We start from the raw sequence: 7,928 nt of genomic DNA, 5'->3' as shown, positions 1-7,928 counted from the left end.
ACTTGTTAAATATATTACATCATTTTTTTTGAAAGTTAATATTTGCTTCTTGCTATTCACTCAATAAAAATATTGCATCAGTAGTTTTTCTAAGAATCAATAGTTGCTTCAGTTTTTTTTTCTTTTTTAATTTGTTCATTTCTGTAAGTGCATGGATGTGTTATTACAATGCATTAGATTTGGTTCTTCATTTGATTTAGCTCTGGTTTTGAGTCTTCTTGACGTTATGATGTATTGTTCTCATTTGTTTTGCCAGGAAATGGGTAAACTTGGGAAGAAAGCACGGAAATTTGCTCGTAAGAATCTTCAATCTGTGCTCAAGAAAAAGCAGAAACAGAATGCTTTCAGGAATTCTTTCAGGACAAGAAGGGCTTTTAGTAAGGCTCATAAATCCAAAATCCCCCCTTCATGTCTTCTTTAAGCTATTCAAGGTTGAATGAATTTGCTCTTTTGGTTTTTATTCAGGATACTTTCTCTCATCTCTCATCATGGATGTTAAAACTACTGATATACAAGATAACCATGACTAGCTTTGGTGAATCACACACACAATTTAATTTTGCCTTCCAAATAAGAGAACTAAGTCACCCATTTGATTATTCAATATCTAGTACTTTTCTCACTGCATGTATTCCATGATCAACCGGAAAAATCTTATGAGGTTTTTGAATCAGTAAATACCTTTTCTAATGAAAGAAAATTTGATTAGGATCTTTAATATGGTTGAATAGGTTTAACACAAGAAATTTTCTATTGCAAAGCTCTGAGCTAGTTGGGATATGGTGGGTCAAGCTGCTTACAAGTAGCTCAGGTCTGGCAGTTAAAAGCTTCATTAAATTTTGGATGGCAAACTGAAAGTAACAAATGTTACCAGTTTGAATATTTGCCAACAATTTCAGATAAAATAGTGGAACATTTCCCTCTTCCATCTTGGAGCAAAGAAACTTCAGATCCTTGAGCTTTGCTGGGAGCGTGTAAAAACATAGGTGTTTATCCTTGAACCAATAGGATAAAGCCTATGTCACAGGGATTCGGCTAGCAGGGTGCCGCACTCGCGTCGACGCGACTCGACGCGGGTGCGGCACCGGGTGCGGTCAACCCGACCATGGGTGTGTTGACCGCACCCAGGGTCATTTGCGTCCAAATTTTTTATTAAATAAAAAAATGTGTCCAATTTTTTTATTAAAAAAAAATTGGCCGGGGGGAGCCCCCGCCCCCCCTTTCTACAAGGGCAAAAACTCTGAATCAAGCTCCACAACTCATCCGCTCGACCCCTCCCCTGCACAAAGAGGGCGTAGGGAGGGGGCTCGACCCCTTCCCTGCACAAATTATATATATATATATATATATATATATATATATATTGCCGCACCCCCGCACCCAAGTTTTTTGAAAGTGCCGCACCCGCACCCGCACCCGCACCCATGTGACATAGGATAAAGCCAACATAAAAAAACTTGGTACCAGGAAACTCTTGGTGAGGAAAAATGTCATGATAAATTAAATTTTTTATTTTTTGGAAAAACTCTAGGAAATATTAGCATCTGTAAAAAGTTAGAAATATGGGCAATATATATAAAAAAATTAAAAATGATTTATTATGTTGATATCATGATAAGACCATTATTGGAAATATTGTGACTTTTTATAGTATAGCAGATTTTGTAAACGCTGCCATGTTTACAAAATATTGCCAATATTTGTAACTATGATAAAAGTTAAAACCAATTAAGACTATAAAAATATATAAAAACATAAAGAAAGACATAAATTTTTTAAAAAATGCCTTTATTGGATTAATTGATTTTTTTGTGGACCAAGCCCTATGGATATGATCCATATGGTTTGTTCAGTCAAAAGCAAGTTTTAGATCGTCCGATCAATTATATAGGTAGATCTTTTAAGGTTTCAAATTTTATGGTTCACAATGTATTGAAATTTCAAAATTGAAAAATTCATGCTTGTATGTCCAAACCAGAGTTATCAGAAGTGCCATAGGGCATGGGGAAGCGTGTTTTGTAAGCGTGAAACATGGCGCTTCTGAAACATGCTGGGAAGTGCCAAAAAATTTTAGGGAGTGGGAAGCGTGCTTCCCAATTTAGGGGAAGCTCGTTTTCCCTTATTTTTTCATTTTTTTGTGTTTTTATTTTTCTTTTTTTTTGCTTCCCCCTCACTTCCTAGGTTGCTTTCGGTTTGCTTCCTAGTTTTCTTCCAAGACGATTCCTGATTCGCTTCTAAGTCGTCCTGCTTTTCCCGCTTCCTAAAATTTTGAAAATGCCTCGCTTCTCGCTTTTACTTCTCGAATCGCTTCCTCGACTAGCAACTCTGGTCCAAACCACTCATGATCTTTTCAAAATATTGCTGTTATTTGTTACTATGCATAAAACCAGTGTTTAATTTTGCATTGTAAATTTGAATGCTTTGAAGTTTGCGATTTTCAAGTGGGAGCAATCTAAAGGCCGTTTGGATATTAAACCATCTAAAGAATGGTTATGTTTTTTGGCCGATTGATCAATGCGGGCAATGATAACAGTGTATGACATGAACAAGTATAGTCTGCCTCAAAGTGACTCCATTGTCTCTGCTCTTTAGGTATTATGGACAAAATCCCTTTCTGGATGATATCACACCTCATTGATATCCTTTTAGCCCACGGGTTATGGTTGCTTGAAGTTGAAGATTAGCAGCAACTTGATTAAGGTTTGTGTGTCTTTTTCATGCCCCCCTGATGTAATCTTTCTACCTCCTTTTCAGTCTTCATGACTGCCTCAGGCCCTCAATGGGAAGCCAAGCAGAGAGTGCCTTGAGGATTGATACCATACATTGAATGAGCTTACATATAACGTCTTTAGTAGTTCATTAGATGTTTAAACATTTATATTATTATTTTAGTAGCTACAAATATTTTTTTCCAGAAAATAAATGATAATTCCACAAGTGTCATGTTGCATGAGGCCAACAATATTTTTGCTAATCTAACTGCCTGCGCTATTGCCTTCTTTTTGTAGTGTTCATAGGCAGTTGCTTCATAAGACATCATTTATTAGGAACTTATCTCTACATCTAAGTTGCCCTGCTTGGTTTGTGTTTGCGCTTCTGTTCACTGAGTGGATTGTGTAACAAAATGTTTCCAAGTTTGTATAGTTTTTAACTAGACTTTTTGTTTATTTGCAAGCATTGATTAGGCCACCACATTTAAGCTCTATGGTTGGTTCTGTTATTGCAGGAGATAAAGGTGTTGTATATGTGAACCATCCAATCTCTTCAGATACACAACCTGTAGAAGAGTAAGAAAATGCCACTATTTATTTTTCTTTGCTATCACTTGCTTTAGATTATTTTTCTGACATCAACTTGCTTTAAATTGTTAGACATGCCAATATTGAATGTTAATTCCCATCAAAATTTACATCCCTTGTAAGATTGTTTTTCTGTGTTTTTCTTGTTTGGTTCCGCCTTTGCAGTTACTTTTCTTTATATTAGGATAAAACTATACACTTCTACTGCTTAATACATGATGTAAGATTGAAGTTTGCCAAAAATCAAAGTGGCACCTATGCAATTTGCCTTTTCTTGTGCAGCCGATAGTTGACAAACTCGTGACTTGGATCCGGATTGCCTGACCCTTGACTTGTGAGTCAGCAGGTTGACTCGGTAATTTGGATGAGTTAGGACATGATTTTTTTAGTGTTAAGATATGGAAAAAATCAAACTCCAAACTGTATAATCACTAAATTTATTACATGACATCAATGACTAAGCTATATAAGTATTCAACTATACATAATTGTTGATATTATGATTTAAAAATAGATGATTCTTTGTAAAAATTATCCTTTTATAAGCATTATGCACTAAAACCATGAAATGCATGACAAAAGACACATAAGTGGCATGCGGATAGGTGGTCCTGAATCGGTGACCCAGTTGGGATCCGATCCGGGTTGACTCGGGCGATTCTTGAGTCAGCTCTCTGGGTTTGCCAACTATGGTGCAGCCACTGCATTTTATATGTAATATATTTGTCTATTTATGATGGATTCTAGTTGGCTGCTTTTTCTGTTTGTTGTCAATAGCATCCAATTAGCCTCATTTTATATACATTTGAAAACTGTCTTAAGCTCCTCTTTGAAAGGAGACAAACTAAAACTTTTATAACATTTATTCTTTTGCTTCTGTTGTCTGTGGCTTCTTGTTCATTTTTGTCGTGTAGCGGTTGTATTCTTGTGTTTTCTCTGTGCTATTGTGTAACTTGGGTATATTAATTTATTACCTTCTGTTTATATTTTCAAAATAAAATCTGCCATTAAATGGTAAATGGCATATATTGATAATCTGTGTTCTCCCACACTTTTATTGAAAAAATCTTGGCAAAATGAATAATTTTTTAAAAATTTATAAACTGAAGTTAAAAATATGTAAAAAAATTACTCAAATGCCAAAAGCAATAAATATGTCTCATCCATTGTTTTAAAAATGAAAAAGAAATGAAAGATGGGAGAGTCCAGAGGCCGAAATAAATACTTTCTTGCTTAGGATTAAGTTACATTCAGTATTTATTGCCATTAATTAGTTAGGAGAAAAAGATTGAGAGAGATGTGAATGATAAAATAGGATTATCAGCCAAAGTTTTTTAAAATCATTTATGAAACATAAATTATGATATTTTAATTTTAAATTATCACAACATTTTGAAAAATATCGTGATATTTTAAATGTTAGAACTGATGAAAAGATATCATAATATTTTTTTAAAATATCATGATATTTGTGACTGTGCTTATACCTTCTTCCATTGGCTTAGTTTTCTTTTACTACAAAATTCAATTTTATGTTTTTATGAAAAACAGCTGCATTACTTGAGTTTTATCCTTACATACTTGTAATCACCATTGATAGCTGCTAACTTTTGTTTAGTTGCAAACTATGTTGTCAAAAGTGATACGTGGTTACCTAGTCAACTGGTACTGCCTACCCTACTTGTGTTCGCCTAATCCTCCCAGAGCCAATCCCTAGTTAGACAGCACAGAGTAGGATGACATTGTTTTTTATTTTTGAGGTCTTAAATTAATCCTATGCACTTAATTCCTATATGCTGTTTTTTGTGCTTATTTTCTTTATTACTTGAGAAAAATGATTGCTTGGGCCTTGTTAGGGACTGTTGCAATCGGATTGATGTCAACATATATTCTTGTTAAAACCCACACACATACATGTGCACACATGCATACACAAAAATTTGCGAGTCTCTATTACAGCTCAATGTTTCCAGAAGAGATGTTCTTGTAAGAGTAAATATTTAGTGCTATGCTGCTATTATGCATTTTAGAGCATACTAGGATCAGCATAGAGAATCTAGTACAAGACTAATGTGTGTTGCCAATTTGCCCTTATCTTCCCTTTTTAAAATTTTTCACAAGGTCTATTATGTTCAATGATAAAATGATTCTGGGGGTGCGCTTCTTAGGAGCCTTATGAGGTCATTGTTAACATAATTCCTGCTTGCATGAGTAATTCAAACCATTTTCTTCTTCCTAGGTGTTGATTAAATGACATAATCGATGCCGATATTCTTTTTAGAATAATTTCTAGTGTATCAGTTGAAATTTTGTGTTGATTCTAGTGGAGTGGGTATTATTCTTGATCGTAAAGATACCGATGCTCGACTTTGGAGAGCATCACACAATTTCACTTTCGCCCACTGATTAATTGTCAAGCATTTCACAATTTACTAAGTTCTTTCCTCATTCATGTATGTTATTCAGGAGCTTCATTGTTTCCATTGGTTAATTGTTAAATGCAATTTAGTTTTCCAAATAGTCTGAGTCATATATTGCAAGTTTATATGACATGATTATTCAGGAGGTAGTGATGCTTTTTCAGTTTCCAGAAAGTAGCGAAATTTTTTTACTGAGATTCTAGCTACATTATGGGCGTAATATCTTTCAATGTATTATGGAATTATCTGTGCGCATACATTTGTTCCATTTTGTATAGTTGTCTTAAGGTGAGGCAATTAATTAACGATTTAACTTGAAATGCAAGTGTTTATGTTCATATATAGTTATGCTCATCATTGTTGTCAGATATCCTGACAGTATTGTAAATCAGGTGCTCGACGACATTTTTGCAGATACTTTTGGTAATGATGTTGACAATGATTCAGTTATAGATTCAGATTCGGAAAGTGATGGTCTTCTTTCTGAGGTAATGTCATGCTCTTCTAAAAATCCGGCCTCATCTTTTTCTAATTCTTTATTTATTTATGAAAGAGTTCTGAATTCTGATATTGGTTTCAGGATTTGAATGGTTCTTATCTTGTTAAAGATGGAAGTGATGATAATTCAGGTTGGAACATAATTACAACAGTGAAATTTGGTGTTTGAAATATCCTAAATTTTTGTTTTAGTAAAATCGCAAGAGGATATTTTTCAATATAATTGTTGTTGCTGTAGATGAAAGCTACCATACTGCTCTATCTGAGCAGAACAAGACAATTCAGGTGGAACTCGTGAAGCAGAAAAGTAAGTTAGATCGGCTGAAGAAAAAGGTAAGAACGACCTTGTACTTAATTAAGACCTTGAAATGACCATAGATATGAAGCTCAACATGATGGTATGTCTAACTAATATAAACATGTAGGGTTTGTTTTAAAAAATTTCTCTCCTATTTTAAAGACAAAAAAATTGATGGCTCACATTCATCATTGTAATGCACTTAGTTTTACCCAAAATGAACTAATGCTAGGGATGTCAATCGATCACGTTTGAGTCAGGTATCTGAAAAGTACAAATCTGATTAGTTGAATCGGTATAGCAAATGAATCTGATTAATAATCAGATTCGAATGCAGTTTTCAGATTTTCATTTGAATCTGGATCCAAGGGTAATCCAACCCAATTCCTTATAAAATATATCTGATTAGCTAACCGAGTACAGGTTCAATATTGCCTTTTCCATCCAACTCTAAATTTGATTAAGCTAGATCCGGATAGGTCAGATTCACCAAGACCTAGATCTCAACTTAATATTTCCAGTTTACTGCCCTGCCTAATGCTCAGAAAGATTTTCATGTTATGACCCTTGAAATGTTGTATTCTTAAGTATGAAGAGCATATTTAAAGCAATAGAAGTGCTTTTTGTTTTTTATTTTTGCTTTTGTGTTTGCTCATAAAAAGAAAACAAGTGCATCTTTTGTGATATAGACAACTCTTCATACTTCTTTCAGTACGACATTATTTCTGGATGCTTGAAATATTAATAAGGTTATGTTTGCTTCATTGTTTCACCAGGACCCAAATTTTGGTGAGTTTCTGGAAAAGCATAGTTTGGAGCTTCAAGCTGCAAGCAATGAAGAAAAAGTAAGACGTCCATCACTTTGCAGTTTCCACATGGCCATCATTGTACTGGCTTTCGACATTCTATTATCATTTTATCATTGGTAGGACTCCTATTGATATTAAAAAATTCTGATGCCATAAATGGTTGTCTTCTTAGGTTGTATGTCATGTCGGTAGTCATGTTATCAAGCCTACTCTTCTTTGTTCTTTTTTCCTTCACCCTTTTTCTTTTGTTTTTTTTTCTGGTGTGTGTCTATTCCAGATTGGTGTGCTCAAATCAGGCCAGATTGGGTCCAACTAACCAATCCTGATTGATTCCATAGATTATCCATACCAGTGGGAATCAATTTTAGAGTCAAGTTGAGTCAGATTAGTATAAAGTGGCAAGTGTCTAGTTGGACCAATCCATTGATTAGATCACCCAATTTTAACGTTCTTCTCATCATTTTTTGATAACTTTGCAGTGAATTTAGGTGGTTTTGTTCTTAGTTGTCATAGGCGCTAGGCGAAGCCTAGGCAGTGAGCCCCTAAAAAGCCTAGGCAGTCTAGGCAGTGCCCCAAATAAAAAAACAAAAAAAATATATACAAA

General features: G+C 34.5%; 1 long non-coding RNA gene across 1 annotated transcript; it reads left to right on the top strand.

Moving 5' to 3' along the window:
- The first annotated feature begins 6,113 nt into the window (after positions 1 to 6,113).
- LOC149818500 (uncharacterized) lies at positions 6,114 to 7,356 on the top strand. The gene is made up of 4 exons (XR_016427088.1): positions 6,114 to 6,207; positions 6,300 to 6,348; positions 6,456 to 6,550; positions 7,292 to 7,356. It is a non-coding gene; the product is annotated as an uncharacterized LOC149818500 (long non-coding RNA).
- The last annotated feature ends 572 nt before the right edge of the window (positions 7,357 to 7,928 follow it).

Source organism: Nuphar pumila, chromosome 13 (assembly GCF_984573655.1).
Source record: "Nuphar pumila chromosome 13, dmNupPumi1.hap1.1, whole genome shotgun sequence".
Taxonomy (NCBI): domain Eukaryota; kingdom Viridiplantae; phylum Streptophyta; class Magnoliopsida; order Nymphaeales; family Nymphaeaceae; genus Nuphar; species Nuphar pumila.
The sequence above is the reverse complement of the archived record's forward strand: the minus strand, read 5'-3'. Positions and strand labels throughout refer to the sequence as shown.